The 14,090-nt window shown below is 44.6% G+C and overlaps 1 long non-coding RNA gene across 1 annotated transcript; it reads left to right on the top strand.

Moving 5' to 3' along the window:
• The first annotated feature begins 9,399 nt into the window (after window positions 1-9,399).
• Window positions 9,400-10,039, top strand: LOC135289891 (uncharacterized). Its single transcript, XR_010352621.1, has 2 exons — window positions 9,400-9,591; window positions 9,747-10,039. It is a non-coding gene; the product is annotated as an uncharacterized LOC135289891 (long non-coding RNA).
• Window positions 10,040-14,090: the final 4,051 nt, after the last annotated feature.

Raw genomic sequence — 14,090 nt, forward strand, 5'->3', positions numbered from 1 at the left:
TTTCTAATTAAAACAGGGGGATTTTTTTTTCATTTTGCGTGTGTGTTATTTGAAAAATGCCTAAAAATTGGTGGATCAGGTTCTGCAACAGAGCAGTTCAAGAAATTAAAAATATATAAAGCTTTGTTCAACCTCATCTGTGGTGTGATCTCTACTCCCCCCCTCATTCTTGATCAAGAATCTGTTCTAATGTCTGATGTGTCCTCTCAACAATTGCTTGACTTGTGGGAGAATGGTGACAAACAGCCCAATCCTTTAAAAATGTGGCAAATTTTTGAGATATACATGCAGGACCATTGCTGACTTTTACTTTTTGGGGCACACCCAATGAAGCAAAAGCTTGCAAAAAATGTTGACAAGCACAATTACCTGTTTCACCTGTGTGAAGAGAAGCAAAAACTGCACCAGAGAACGTGCCCACTGAAACATGAGTATTTTAAATTTACCAAAGGAAGGGTATTTAGTGATAGCCACAACTGCAGGCTCTGCAAACACCATGGGTTGACCGCTCCTGTAGAAACAGAAGGCTCACAAGCTGGCAGTCAGGGCAAGTACTGATGATAGCTTTAGCCTGACTTTTAGAAATTTGAAACATTTGCACAAGTGAAAAAAGACATGACTCAGTTTTGCTTGTTCAAAAATGTTTACAAAGTGTTTGAAATAACCATTCCCAGTTTGTCTGCTCTCACATTTTCTTCCACTAAAAATCCAGGAAGTGAAGAATGAGCCCTGATGTGAGAAACAAAATATGGATTAGTTCTATATTGCAATGATGTATAAAGACAGGAAAGCCAACAATACAAAGTGTCGTTACTAACATCCTTTAGAACTGATCCTTCTAATCTTTTAACCACATTAGCAACACAATCTCTGATTAAAGTAAAAGGTTGTGGGAAGAGCTGAAAAGCATGAATCACAGCAGCAAGCTCAACAATCTGAGGAGATCCTTCTATTATTTGAAAATCTGATTCCCAGGTTTTAGATGTTTGGTTCAACCAAATTACAACTGATGTATGACTTTTCCCAGATCCATCAGGGAAGAAAGTTATTGCATTTAAAGGTTCCTCACTTAACATAGGTTCCTCTCTAAAACTCAATTTTGCTTGCAATAATTTGTGAACCACGTAAGGAACAGAACAAATACCTGGAAAATTTAACAATGCGTATTATAAATCATCAGAATTTTGCATTGCCCAATCAAGAGAATATTTTTTTCAGTGGTAAATAGATAACTGCAAATTTTGACTTGCTAAACTGAACAGTATTGTTCTGGCCTTAATGACAATTTGTGCTACCATCCCTAACACTGTAAAACTAGTCTTTGGAAACCTGTAGGGAAGAAAAACCCATTCTATTCTCAACAAAGGATATCTCTCAGAAGGGTCCCATTGAAAAATGAGACCATAAAGTCACATTTTTAATGTGACATTTTTAAAGAAAGAAGTCCAGGCTGAAGAGGTCCCATGTCTTCAGTCACTGCATTCATCTTCCTCAGGTCATGAAGCAACCTCCAGGAGCCCGATGTCTTCTTGTGGATGAGGAATATTGGTGAATTCCAGGGACTATTCATGGGTGTGATGTGATCTTGGACCTGTAATTGCTCCATTACCAATCTCTTAAGGATATTTAATTTTTTCTCTGTTAAAAGCCATTGATCAATCCTTATAGGATTACTGTGTGGCAGGGTGCCCTCAAACAGGGGGAATAATGTGCATTGACTCCATGATTGCAGAAGGCTGAGCAATTGCTTTATCGAGCTATACTATATTATAGTATAGTACAGACTGAACAATTGCTTTATTAAGCTATGCTATATTATATTACACTACTACACTATACTACTAGGAAAAACCCATCTCCATTCCCAGCCAGTCCAAAACACTGGATCCAATTGGGCAAGGAATCCAACACCAGCACCAGAGTCCAATTAGGAAACTACCTTTTGGTAAACAACCTCCAGAACACATTCCACATGTGCACAACAACAGGTGCAGAGATTAAGAGAAGAATTGTTTTCTCTGAGCTTTCTCACAGCTCTCAGGAAAATCCTGGCAGAGAATGAAGTCTCTTTCTGTCCACAGAATATGTGAATACCACAAGAGGATGATCGGATTTCCAGTTCAGGTTTAAAGTGGTAGGTTTTGATGTGGTTTCCATCACAAGCCGACTTTCGACAGTTTTGCTCCCTTCCCTGAGGGTGAGAAGCTTCTGAACAACAAAAGGACACACTGTGGCTGTCCCTTCTTCAGGAGCTCTGCTTTACACTGTGTTTTCTTTTTTTCTCTCATCACTCCTGTATCTGATACAGAAGAACAGGTAGTGTTGGCACAGTAACCAGCTGCCCCAGGAGCCCTGCCAAGAAAGGCACAGGAGCAGAGCTCCAAGTTCTTAGCAGTAGGGTTATAAATAAAGTTAGCTTTTGTAGGCGGGGTCATGAATTGTTAATTAATGCAATCAATTGTTATACTTAATTTAGGTAATGAGTTATAGAGTAATAAGTTACGGAATTAAATGTGCTGAAATAGGAATGCATGCCCAGTAGAGGGAGGGTGGTGAGATCTGGGTGAGGGAATTTGCTAGAAAACTGCCTCAGGAGATGATGACATTAATATCAAACATGATTGCAAGAGCAGCCAGCCAATGAAGCCTCAGAACTCTGGAATGATTGGCCAGAGATGCACCATCTTATGGAGCAACCAACAACCAAGACAAGGAGCAAGCAACAGGTGGATTGAGAGCACATCACTCCTGTGGCTTTAAGAGACTTTAAAAGCCCCGGGTGTTGAGCACCTGGGTCTTTCTGCACAGCCCGTGTCCAAGGAAACACCCTGTGCAGCACGCAGCATTGTTAGCTTGGAACTCGGACTTGCCGCCCAGGTCCCAGGCTCACCCTGGGCTCTCCTCTGCGCTTGTTTTGACTTTCAATAAACAGGCCCTAGCCTTTGGAAAGATCTTGGCTTCATTTTGCCAATTTCACTCAGCAGTGAGGTTCTTAAGACAGGGTAGCCAAACAAACTTTCTGCTTGTGTTGGGTTTTCACCAGCTATCGGTCACGCGAGTTTTTCAACTAGAAAATATTTTCTGCTGAATCATGACTCCTGTCACAAAGTGTTAACTATCCAAATCTAGCATACAAATTCCACACTGAGAGGAGCTAGAAATAAATTTATACTTCTTGTACTAGAGCAATTACTTTCATCTATACTACAACACTTATCTTTCAACCAAACAAGGTTGCCACATAAAGGAAGGAGGTCAAGGGCTTCTCTTTTCTTGGCTATTTTTCCTATTCTTTTTGCTTTGTTTTGCCCTGTTGCCTCATCACAAATCAATATGGAATGAGATTGGTTTGCCGGACAGCAAGCTGGCACCTGATTACAATAAACTGAATAAATGTGGAAAGTGGAAATTGGAGTGAAATTTCTTACATGGCGAAATAATTCAACTCTGTTAACTGTGCTATTAGACCTCTTAAAAAAAAACCCAGAAAAACAAAAAACCAAAAAACCCCAAGAAAACAAACAAACAAACAACAACAAAAAAAAAAAAAAAAAAAAAAAAAAAAAAAAAAAACCAACAACCAAAAACCCAACAGATGAAAAAGTCACTATGGCTTTCAGAATCCATTATGATACAGGGTTGGATATATAGAAACAAATAATGTAAAGAAAAACCCCTTTTCTTTGACTACATTAAACAAATGTTAGTGGTGGAACATCAGTTACTGCATTAACCTAACTAGTGACATGTGCTCTGTATGCATGACCACTCTGCAGTCAGGTTTCTTGTGTGCCATCATGATGCCTATTAAAGATGGAGATCATAAAAGGATTAAGGAGCCTGTCACATGCATTGTTTTCTGCTCTATTTCCTAGCCTGAGGGATTAGTCGGTGTAAACAGCTCAGGATCTCCACATTTTCCAGATGAGTCTGTGAACAGAAAACAGTCATGAGAGCATCCAATATGAAACTTGGAAAGAAACGTGACTGAAGGCTGTCCTGACTTGGAAAATGATTGGTGCTGATTTGCACTGTTGGAAACTCCTTGCTCTATGGAACCTCTTGTTTTCCTGACAATGAAGTCTGTCATTCCTGAGTAACAGCAGGCTCACACTTCCATAGCAAAAAGGTACCATCACAGCACCTAGTTTCATTTCCAGTCAATCACAGTCCATTTATATCTCAATAAGCCATTCTGAAAGCTTCCTTATACATTTTCCATCTTATTGCAAACCTATAGTATTTGTTTAAATAATTTAACTTTGGAGACAGGAAGTTTTAGAAGTGACTCTCACAGCTGATGTTCTTTAAGTTGCTTGCAGCTGGTTACTGCATAAAGCAAGCTGCCGAGCTGGATGTCAGGTCCCAATATCCCTAAAGGTTAGTAGATGATCTCGGTTCCAATTGCAAAATTAGCATTCAAATGTCATGTAGCATCAGATATTTCAAGTATGAAGAGACAGGGTTAGCTTCTTCTCTAACAAAAAGAGTTTCCTATCTTATAGGCTGGAGATGATTTAAACAATTTAGAAGTGATTTAGAAATCACTTGGGGTGATTGAAACAGAACTCTCCACAGCTGTCCCACAGCTCTGAAATATAGAAATAGCATTTAATTTATGCAGCCATTTGTAAAGAAGAAAAGAATTTGTTTTGTTCAATAAACAGAAATTCTTTTATTCATAAAAGTCATCCTAATTTTACAGAACAATGAAAGTAAAATCAGAAAAATATGCTTCTATTTACAATGCAATTTTTAGAAATCCTTTGTCTGCTAAGTCATATTTAATGGGATTTTTAGCTCTTTCACCTGCACTTTCAGAATGCAGTCTGCTCAGAATAGTGAGCGAGTTTCTCCTAATTCAAAAAGCTGTTCAACTGCAGAGCATTGACAACTGCCTTTGTGAAATCCAGTATGAATTCACTTGTGAAAGTCAATTAGAATTTGGTATTTGGTTAGAGATTCTTATGCACACAACATCCAGATACCTTGCCAGTCAGAGTGTCTCAACATGGATGTGTGCAGATTTATTTTACCCACAATTTGTTTATTTACATTATCAGAGAATGAGATCCCTACCAACGTAGGACAAATTAAATCCCTAGCCCTTCAGCACTAGGGGTATTCAGCCCTCTGCTGTAATTCTTTCAGCAGCCTGCTGATTTCCTGCTTGTAGATAATTGTATTACAATATGCCAGAAACCCATCGCAGAAGTAGTGTAAAGCCATCTCAGTACTTCTGTTTCCCTTCTTTCTAAGGAATGCAAATTGATTCCTCCACCCCTCCTTGCACTCCTTTGACATCCACTACAGCTGCTCCTTGTCACACCTTATGGGCACACAAGGAGCATGACACAGCTGACACAGGTTGCAGCAGTGCAAACACAAAGTGCATAAAGTTTTTGTTGTCTGGTAGTAACTTACCATGGCAGTCATGATGTAGATTACAACCAAACAAACAAAACAAACAAACAACAACAACAAAAAAAAGCTGAGAAGATATTACAGATTTCCATAGATCAGAAAAACAAATAACTGAAACAAAGAATTTTAAATATAGATAGACTGGAACTCTTAAGCTATCAAGAGACCAGAAAATTTTAAAAAGCAAACAACAAACAAATCAATGCTAGTCAAGACTTTTTATTTTCTGTTCCTCCATTTTCCAGCCCTTCAAGCCCTGAGTGAATACGAGTGCCCCTCCTTTCTAAAGCAATTTGTCCAGCTGACATTCAATGCAAGGTCTGCTGAACTGCGCCTGCAGGATCAGAAGAACCGGTGTCCTTTGGCCACCCCCACTTCCCACTGAAGATGGGACCACCTGCAGAGCAGAGGGGACCAGCTGCAGCTCCAAGCTCAGCTCTTGCTGGTCACGGCTGAGCCTGTGGCAAGCTCCAGGAGCTCCTGCCTTCTCCCTCCCTGTTGGCAGCTCCCTCCCTCCAGCCCCCAGGCCCTACCCATTCCCTTTTTTGCCTCCCAGTTCACTCCTTTGCTTTGCCTTCCCCTAATAAACACTTTGGCTTTTTCACTTGACCCGTGGCTCTCTCTGTGGAGCTGAAGCAGCACAAATCCTGAGCCCGGGGACATGCAGGGCCCTGCTGCCATTCTCTTCCACGCCGTCGTCTGTGCACGGGCAGAGAGGAACAAGGGCAGCTCAGGCTGCAAAGGTCCCTGTCCTGCTGCTCCAGTTGCACAGCACCGTGGAGTTGAAGGTCGTGCTGAGCACACTGAAGGGAACAAGGACCCTGGGTTTTAGAAGAGCCAGCCTGAGTATGCTCTTCCATGGCAAACATCCACCAAGGGCAGAGGAGCTTGCGGTGCTGGAAGTTCTCACCAAGAGCTTCCTGAAAGCACAGCAATGCTCCATGCATACACAGGGACAGGAAGAGGGCAGAACCAGACACCATGGTGGCCTAACAGTGAGCTCTGGGTGTGCCTCAAAGCAAATAAAGCAGCAGCAGCAGCAGCAGTGCAGTGGCTGTGACTCAGAGGCGCGAGCGTCCCAGTGGCCGCAGCGCTGTCAGGCAGTGCCTGCAGGCTGGGTGCGCTTCTGGCAGCTCTGCTCTCCCCACAAGTGAGGAATCGCAGCCCCTGCCTCAGGCCCACTCAGAAAGCCAACCAAGAGAGACCAGAGGCAGGGGACCCTTCCCAGCTGTCTTGGGCATGGCTGCAAAACAGCCACTGCGTATTCCTGTGCCCGTGTTTGGGGTGTGCTGAGCCCAGAGCCGGCCAGCTTGTGCTCTGCTGTGCCAGGAGCGTTCTGGGCGGGCAGGAGAAGTGCTGCATGCACAGCGGAGCGTCCTGCAAGGGGCTGACCAGAGCCTCCTGCGGGAACAGGGCTCCGCTCCCTGGCTGGGAACAGCCTGGTTTTGCTGCTGTGAGCGTAGGCAGGAGTTCAGGCACGTGCAGAGGCAGCGGGCAGCTCGTGTTTGTAGGGGCCCAGGGCTGCGCGCCCAAAGCGACACGTGGGCGTGGGGAAGGAAGTGACACAGAGCTGGGGGAAGGAAGATGAGCTCGAGCTGGAGTGCCTGTGCTGCAAGGAGCAGACGGAATTCAGCCTTGCCAGGGTTTCTTAAGTGTGTGTTGGTGTTCCCTGGGAAATGCAGACATTTGGGGAAGTGCCTTTGGAGGAGAGGAGCTTGATTCTCAAGGCAACTGCTTCCCCAGGAGCCCCCAGTGAGGTAGGTGCAATTACAATCTGCACCCCAGCTCATGCTCAGTATTTACTACAAACTTAAATAACAATAAAGTCAAACACAACAGATGACTGATGTTCCTACCTTCTGCTTCCCAAACACAGCCAAGGGTGGCAGCAGCTACAGCTCCATTCTCCTGAGCTCACAGCGCAGCGCAGCTGTTCCAGCCACACCAGCACGGGACTGGCCGCAGGTTGTACAGCCCGTGCCTGAGCCAGGAGCAGAGCGCGTTTCCTCTCAGGTAAAGGGAGCCCCACGCTCTTCCACAGGAGAATGAATGTGAAGAATGCCGGAGCAAATTCAAGTCTCTTGAGCCTGGTGAAGATGAAATCTGCTTCTGTCCTTGTATAGAGCTATGGGTTTGTTTACATGGGTTTTTCTTTCCCTTTTCTGCCTGGGCTTTCTCACCTGCAGTTTTCAGTAGAAAAGTGAAGCCATAGGTGGAATAAATAGACTCCACCACCTGATGTAGTTATGAACTGGGTCTGTATTGTCACCACCCGGCACAAGCCAGATAGCTCTCCTGAAAACTTGTGCCTTGAGCCCTGGTCTGAGCCCCATCTTTTACTCACAAAGGTGCTCCATATAGATGACATTGCTCAACCTTTCATGCATATTCAACCCCTGGCCCCGCCTGTCCTCGCCTGGCATGATAATTAGATCCATGCCCTTCTGAGCATGCCTTGTTCATGGTGGGGGTCACATAGGAGTCTTTGGTGGTCTCTGAGGCCGAAGACTGTGGTCATCCTTACAGCTGAACTTTTGAACTTTTCTCTTTGCATGTGTGCTTTGGTCCCTTGGTGCTTATCTGAGTACGTCTGTCGGTCTTGATGAGCTTGGAGACAGAGGAGCCCCTTTATCTGGGTTTCTGCACCTTCTCCCAGTATTGTTTTTTATGCAAGAAGCTTCTGAAATTTGCATTTTTCTATTCTTTTTGTACTATGACAGAGGTTTCTTAAGTAAAAGGTTAAAATTCAACACATAATTCTGCAAGCTAAAATTTAAATGCTTAATTCATATTGCTAACTCAAGGGAGCTCCAAAAATCTCTCTTTCAAAAGCAACAAACCTTTGAAAGGTTAAACCTCAAGATAATTGTGATCCTTAATCAATACCTCCTTCTTCCACTTGCTTAAAATCTCTTTGTCCTGGGCACTCACTATGGCCTTTTTCCTGGAAGCTCTCTGGCTGTCTTGAATGCTTATGGAGTAAAAGGTAATCCCTGATCTATTTTCGACGCTGCCCAGACAGAGACTGCTGGAAGGGAGGTAGGACTGGTACTGGGGACCTGGCAGCTTGTCCAGGAAGAAAAATTATTGAAATAATGGTAATGTGGACAAGGCATGCAAGTCCAGGTGGTGAGCTCAAATATGCAAGTACTTGCAGTTTCCCCTCAGCACTTGACAGTTTAGGGGTATGGTCTCTTCTTATTTCTGTCTCTTAATCCTCAATCCTTGCCACACTCCTTCAACATCTTTTGCATTGTCATCTTCCCTGTTTTCTCCCTCACTTCTTCTGTCTGTGACTTTCTGTACACAACAGACAATCTGTCACACACTGTCAGCTTGCTCAGTCACCCGAGCAGTGATAATGATGGTGTAGAAATTGTAGGTGCACAGCAGGCAAAGGTGTCATGCTTCTGTGTGCCCTCTGCAGGCAAACCTGCTTCCCAAAGCTTCAGTCACACTTGGAACAAAGGCTTGTCCCCACTACTTTGTTGTGGTTTATGCATTGATGGAGCAACACTTCTGTCTCAGCCCGCTTAAGCCACTGCAAAGCTGGAATTGTTGCTTTAGCAGCAGATGTGCTGGCAGGGTTCTTACAGCTCCATAGTAAGAACTCTGCAGTTCTTCTAGAACAGGTTTGTGATCTTTGTGCAATAAAAACAATGCCTTCAACTGCTGCAGTGCAAGTCATGCACTCATGTAGATGTGTTTTAAGACACAGGTATTTCTATATATGCCTAGTGAGTGGCCTCCTGGGGAGCAGGGACAAACGAGGAAGGAAAGTGGGCTCACAAAACATGCTTCTGCTTCAACAAAAAGCCATGACTTCCCTTCACAGAGAAGGATATAAACTTTTTCTTGAAGGGAATAAACAAGTCTCTCTCTATGTCCTGCTCTTTTGCTAGTTTGAAATGGTTCAGAAAGGTTGGATTTTTTTTTTTTTTTTTTTTTTGTAGGGGGGGTGGGGTCTGCATTTCAAGCCTGTTCTCTCAGCAGTCAGGGACCTGCACAGCTGCTGTGGGTGGGGCAGGTGCTCAGGTAATTACCAACAGCTGCTTGGTAATTACTGACAGCCAGGTGAGAAGTTGGCTTGTGCCTGGTTGAGGGCTTGAGGACTGTGCTGAGAGAAGGGCTAAGGAGTGGAGTAGAAAATACAATTTACACAAGCAGGTATAAGTGGATGTCTGGGGTGTAGGCGGGAGTTAACTGGTTTAGGTACTGCATTTATGAAGAATTGAACATTTAACTCTGAGATAGGACTATTTAGTTGCTACTCTAAGTGCTGCATTTACTAACACGTAATGTAATTTCTGCTGCTGTGGCAGAACCTGCTGTCCCTGTGCGCTCAGAACAGGCGTGGAGGGTCCCCAAGGCATCCTCAGAATGGGCTTTGCCCTCACCTTGGCTTGTGCTGCTGCAGATTTTGGAGACAATTGTGCATAAGAATGGGCACTAGAACCAGACTTGGGGCTGGCATGCTCTGCATTTCCAGGATGGCTCATGGACAGGGTAAGGTGCTGTTGGTGCCCTCTGCATCAAGCTGTGATTCTATGGACGCTTCAGCAAGAGAGGTTTTTTCAGGGTGATTAAACCTTCATCCTTGCTGTGCTTCCTGTGACATTTGCATCTCTATTTTGTAAAACTTCAGAAATCTGAGTAATCTTTGGCCCTGTGAAATGTTATAAACATCAGCAAAATCCATCATAGTTTGCATGTGAAAATACATACTTTTTGACATTTGGGAGTTGGAAATTCTGATAATTTAAAACCAATTTCTATTGCTGATGATACAGAAAGGGGGCAGGTTGGTGCCTTGGTGCCTATGTTTGCTACTGTTGCCTGAAAAATAACTTTTGCAGTAGCACCCTATGGCCCTGGATGGCCAGAACGGAGGTCCAGGAGGCTTGACAGGTGTTTACTACTGAGTCTTTGACCTTTTAAGCCAAATAAAAGTTATAAATTCTTAGAACTATGTATTTATAAAAGAAAAGTATAAAGGAGAGATGTTGTACAGTGTGTGTGTCCCACCTTAAACATATGACATTATAAAAACACAGTCTCCAAACATCCATTCTTTTGTATGACCAGGTAAATGCCAGGTAAAACTGATTTCTTTGTTCAGAAGTATCTCACCTACTGACAACAATTAGAATTGCTTACAGGGCCTCAGTTGCAAATGCAAAACATTCAAAACTCAGACTAACTGGTTACATTAGAAAGCACACTTTGCTTTTCTCAAGGGGCTGATTGTGAACTATTTGATGAGCTATTCATGAACATATCCTGGGGCTGTTTGCATCAAACACTGGGATTTTGTTAGCAATAAAAGAGGGAAAGTGCACTATGTGTGGGAAAGTAATTCCTTCCCAAAATATGTGCTTGGAGGCTACTTGGGTCAAAAGAATTTATTTTAAATTCTGTGGGCTGAAGAACTGCCCACCATCTGCTTTTTCAGAAAAAGAGGGTTGAGTCTTTGGCCCCTTGCAGAGCCTTAAATGAGCAAAGATGAAGGCATTTGCCCCAAAAAGCAAGGAGTGTGTGAGGCTCATGGCCACAGCTGTCTGCAGAAGTGAGCATGGGCCAAGGGAAGGTCCTGCTGCCCAGAGCCAGCCCGAGGTGTCCCTGAGGATGTGTCACATCCTCTGCCTCCTCTGGCAGTGCTGCCACAGAGCACAGCAGGAGGGATTGCAGGGATTTGTCAGCACGGGGAGGCAGAGCATGAGCTCCTGCTGATATTTCCATCCAGGGCTGGCACTTTCAGGCCAGCAGTGACAGATTCTGCAGCTCTGGCTGCACAGTTGCTGTTGGCAGTGCTGTGACAGCCTCTGCCACCAAGCCAGAGTGTCTGCAGGGGCAGGATGGTGTAGAGATGCCTCTCAGAGAATGGAGAGAACACCTTCAAACAGCATCTGGCAGAGTTAATGAAGGGGTGGTAAATCCCTTTAAAGGGGACAGGTTATAGAAACCTCTCTCTGTGAATATAAGAGACTGTAGGAGTGAAGAGGGAATGGGAAAAGGGAAGGGAAAGGTAGAAAAAAGAGGCAAGGGAAAGAGAGAGGGAGAGGATAGAGTCCTTGGACATTCTGATTTTATCTAAAGGATGTTTTCTGACTACATAGATGTTTGCTACAATAGTGCTTTTCGACATGCTATGGCTTTCTAACTCATGATATTAACTGATCAGTGTGTTTTAAAAGACATAAGAAAAAAATCAGTACAAAGTTTTCCTTCAAGACCAAATATCTGCCAGAGTCTGAGTGCCATGGTTAATGGCTTTTGAACATTCACAGGAATGGTCAAAGCATTAAAGTAATTAAATAGGTCTCTCAGAATCCAGCATAAGTCGTACTGCTGAGGAGATTAAATAGAGATTCCCATGGCACTGTGTGTTTTATAGAGGCTTAGTGACAGTATTTCACGCACACATAATAACATAAAGAATGACAGCTCATGCCTATTTGTCCTGATAAGTATTTGCTGCAGCAGCCACCTTTCTTCAAAGTAAAGATGTGTTCAAAGGCTTTTTTCCCCGATTTCTGTTGAAAACTGTTTCATATCAAATAAAGGATACGTCCCATATGTAATCTTTTCTTCTGTCAGAACCCAGGACATCCCTCTGGATGCCCTGAATGGCTCAAAATCCTGTCAGGGGCTTGGAGACGCTGACAGGAAGCCAAAGACACTTGGGAATTCAATCTCAACCCATGGGAGCAAATTACCAACTTTACATGAAGAATTACAAGTCACAAAAGTTTAAGTAGCATAAAAGTAGTTGTCACAGGGTGAAAGGTGGAATTTTGAAGAATTTGACTATGGGGGTCTAGGGGCACAAGATGGAGGAATTTGGGCATTATCCTGTTCTTCTCCCTTCTTCTTCCAAGCTTCCATCTTCTTGGTGATGGTGGCACTTTGGGATTGGTTTAGAGTAGAAAGTCACTGTCTAACACAGGTGATAGGTATTGGGACATAAAAGTAAATATTGAATACGTAGTTTATAGTATAAAAGACAACACCAGCCCTGGGGGAGGGCAGTGTGCCTCAGACTGACGTACAGAACAGACCTCTGCAAGCCAGACAGAGAATGTTTTAGATAAGAAATAATAAACAGACTTGAGAACAAAACGGAAGACTTCTGACTCCTTTTTTGACAGCTGAGTTGGGGAAAAGAGACTTTTTAGAACACCTCAGGATCATCTTGAGATTGTAGAAAATAAATGTCCACATGCACCAGGAAAACACCAGTAGGTCAGATTCAGTTTGTCTTTAAAGGACCAGGCTCTGAGCCTCCAGTAATGTCCTTAGCTAAAGCAGAACGGCTGTGAACCTGATCCTCTCACTTCTCACAGCTTTGGTATTTGCGCCAAAGAAGAATCCAAGTCACTCTTTTACCGAGCCCAGCAAATGGCTCTGCCTAGCAAGGCTTTGGCAGCAGGGGCTGTGGAGGATGGCGAGGGGGCGAGGCAGGGGGGAATGACCAGGCTGCTTCTGGGAAGTGACCAAAGCTTGCCCTTGCCTGCTGGAGCCAGTGCAGGTGGGATCTGGAGCCTACAAAGTATCTGCCTTGCAGTGGGCCTTGTTCAAGATGCTTCCCAGCAGGTGGCTGGTGTGGGTGTAACATGCAGGCTGGGAAGGAAGCAAGATTTGCTTTTGCTATAACATTAGGCAGGAAAGCAGTACAAGTGGCTGGGTTTTACCATATCTAAGTATTGAAACAAAGGCGAAAGCCCTCGTGTGGAAAACAAAATTCTCTTGGTGTTCCTTCCTCAGAGGAATGCCAGAGTGTTAGAGATGAACATTCTCCCTTCTTCAAAGGAGCTGGGAGGGAGACCTAGAAATTCTGCATGACGTGTTGACTACAGCAATGCTGGTGCACTGCCCCAGTGTGTGTGTCCCCATCAGCTCTCCTGAGAAACATCCCGTTTCTCCAAGTTTCAGGGAAGGAGTGTTGAGGTGAGAGACCAGCTCAGCTGGCCAAAGGAGGGAAAACATCAAGTGACATTATTGGGCACCAGACAATTGAGAAAGGGGGCAGGATGAATGCTGCCACTTGGAGAGAAAGCTTTGCACTTGGTTCTGCATAGAAGGATTTGCAAGCTCTAGCTCCTCTCAGAGCCAGAGGAGAACCTGGTTCTGCAGTGCAGGAAATGTGGAATGGGCCCTTGGACAGAGCCAGCGTCCTCTGCGTGTTCAGCTGCAGGCACCTTACAGAGAAGCACAGAGGAGAGCCAGAGCTGTCCCTGCTCTGCTTTTCCCCGTCCAGAGGACTGAGGAGAAAAGCCCCAATGGGGAGCTCCTCAGAACAAACTCACAGCAGAAGAAGTAGAAGGGGCAAAGGTGGCCTATCCCTGTTTCTGTCCCATGGTTCCCCTGGGGTTCTGCATGGAATGTTGGGCTGTGCCCATAGCAACTGCCCTTGTCTGCTGCTCCTGCGGCCGTTGGTGGAACACTGGTGGAGCAGCGCTGGAGCAGCAGCTGCAGCATTTGCTCCTGGGCTGTCCCTCAGCAGCCACCTTCTGCACTCAGCGCCACAGCTGGCTTCTGCAGCGACATCCTCATCTCCTCGTCTGCCGCCAGGCATCCCCACAGCACTTTGGCACTGAGCAAGGTAAGAAAATACCCGTGGGCCCCAAAGTACTCACAGAACAGCAGGAGGCTCCAGCTGGCTCTGC

Source organism: Passer domesticus, chromosome Z, assembly GCF_036417665.1.
Source record: "Passer domesticus isolate bPasDom1 chromosome Z, bPasDom1.hap1, whole genome shotgun sequence".
Taxonomy (NCBI): Eukaryota; Metazoa; Chordata; class Aves; order Passeriformes; family Passeridae; genus Passer; species Passer domesticus.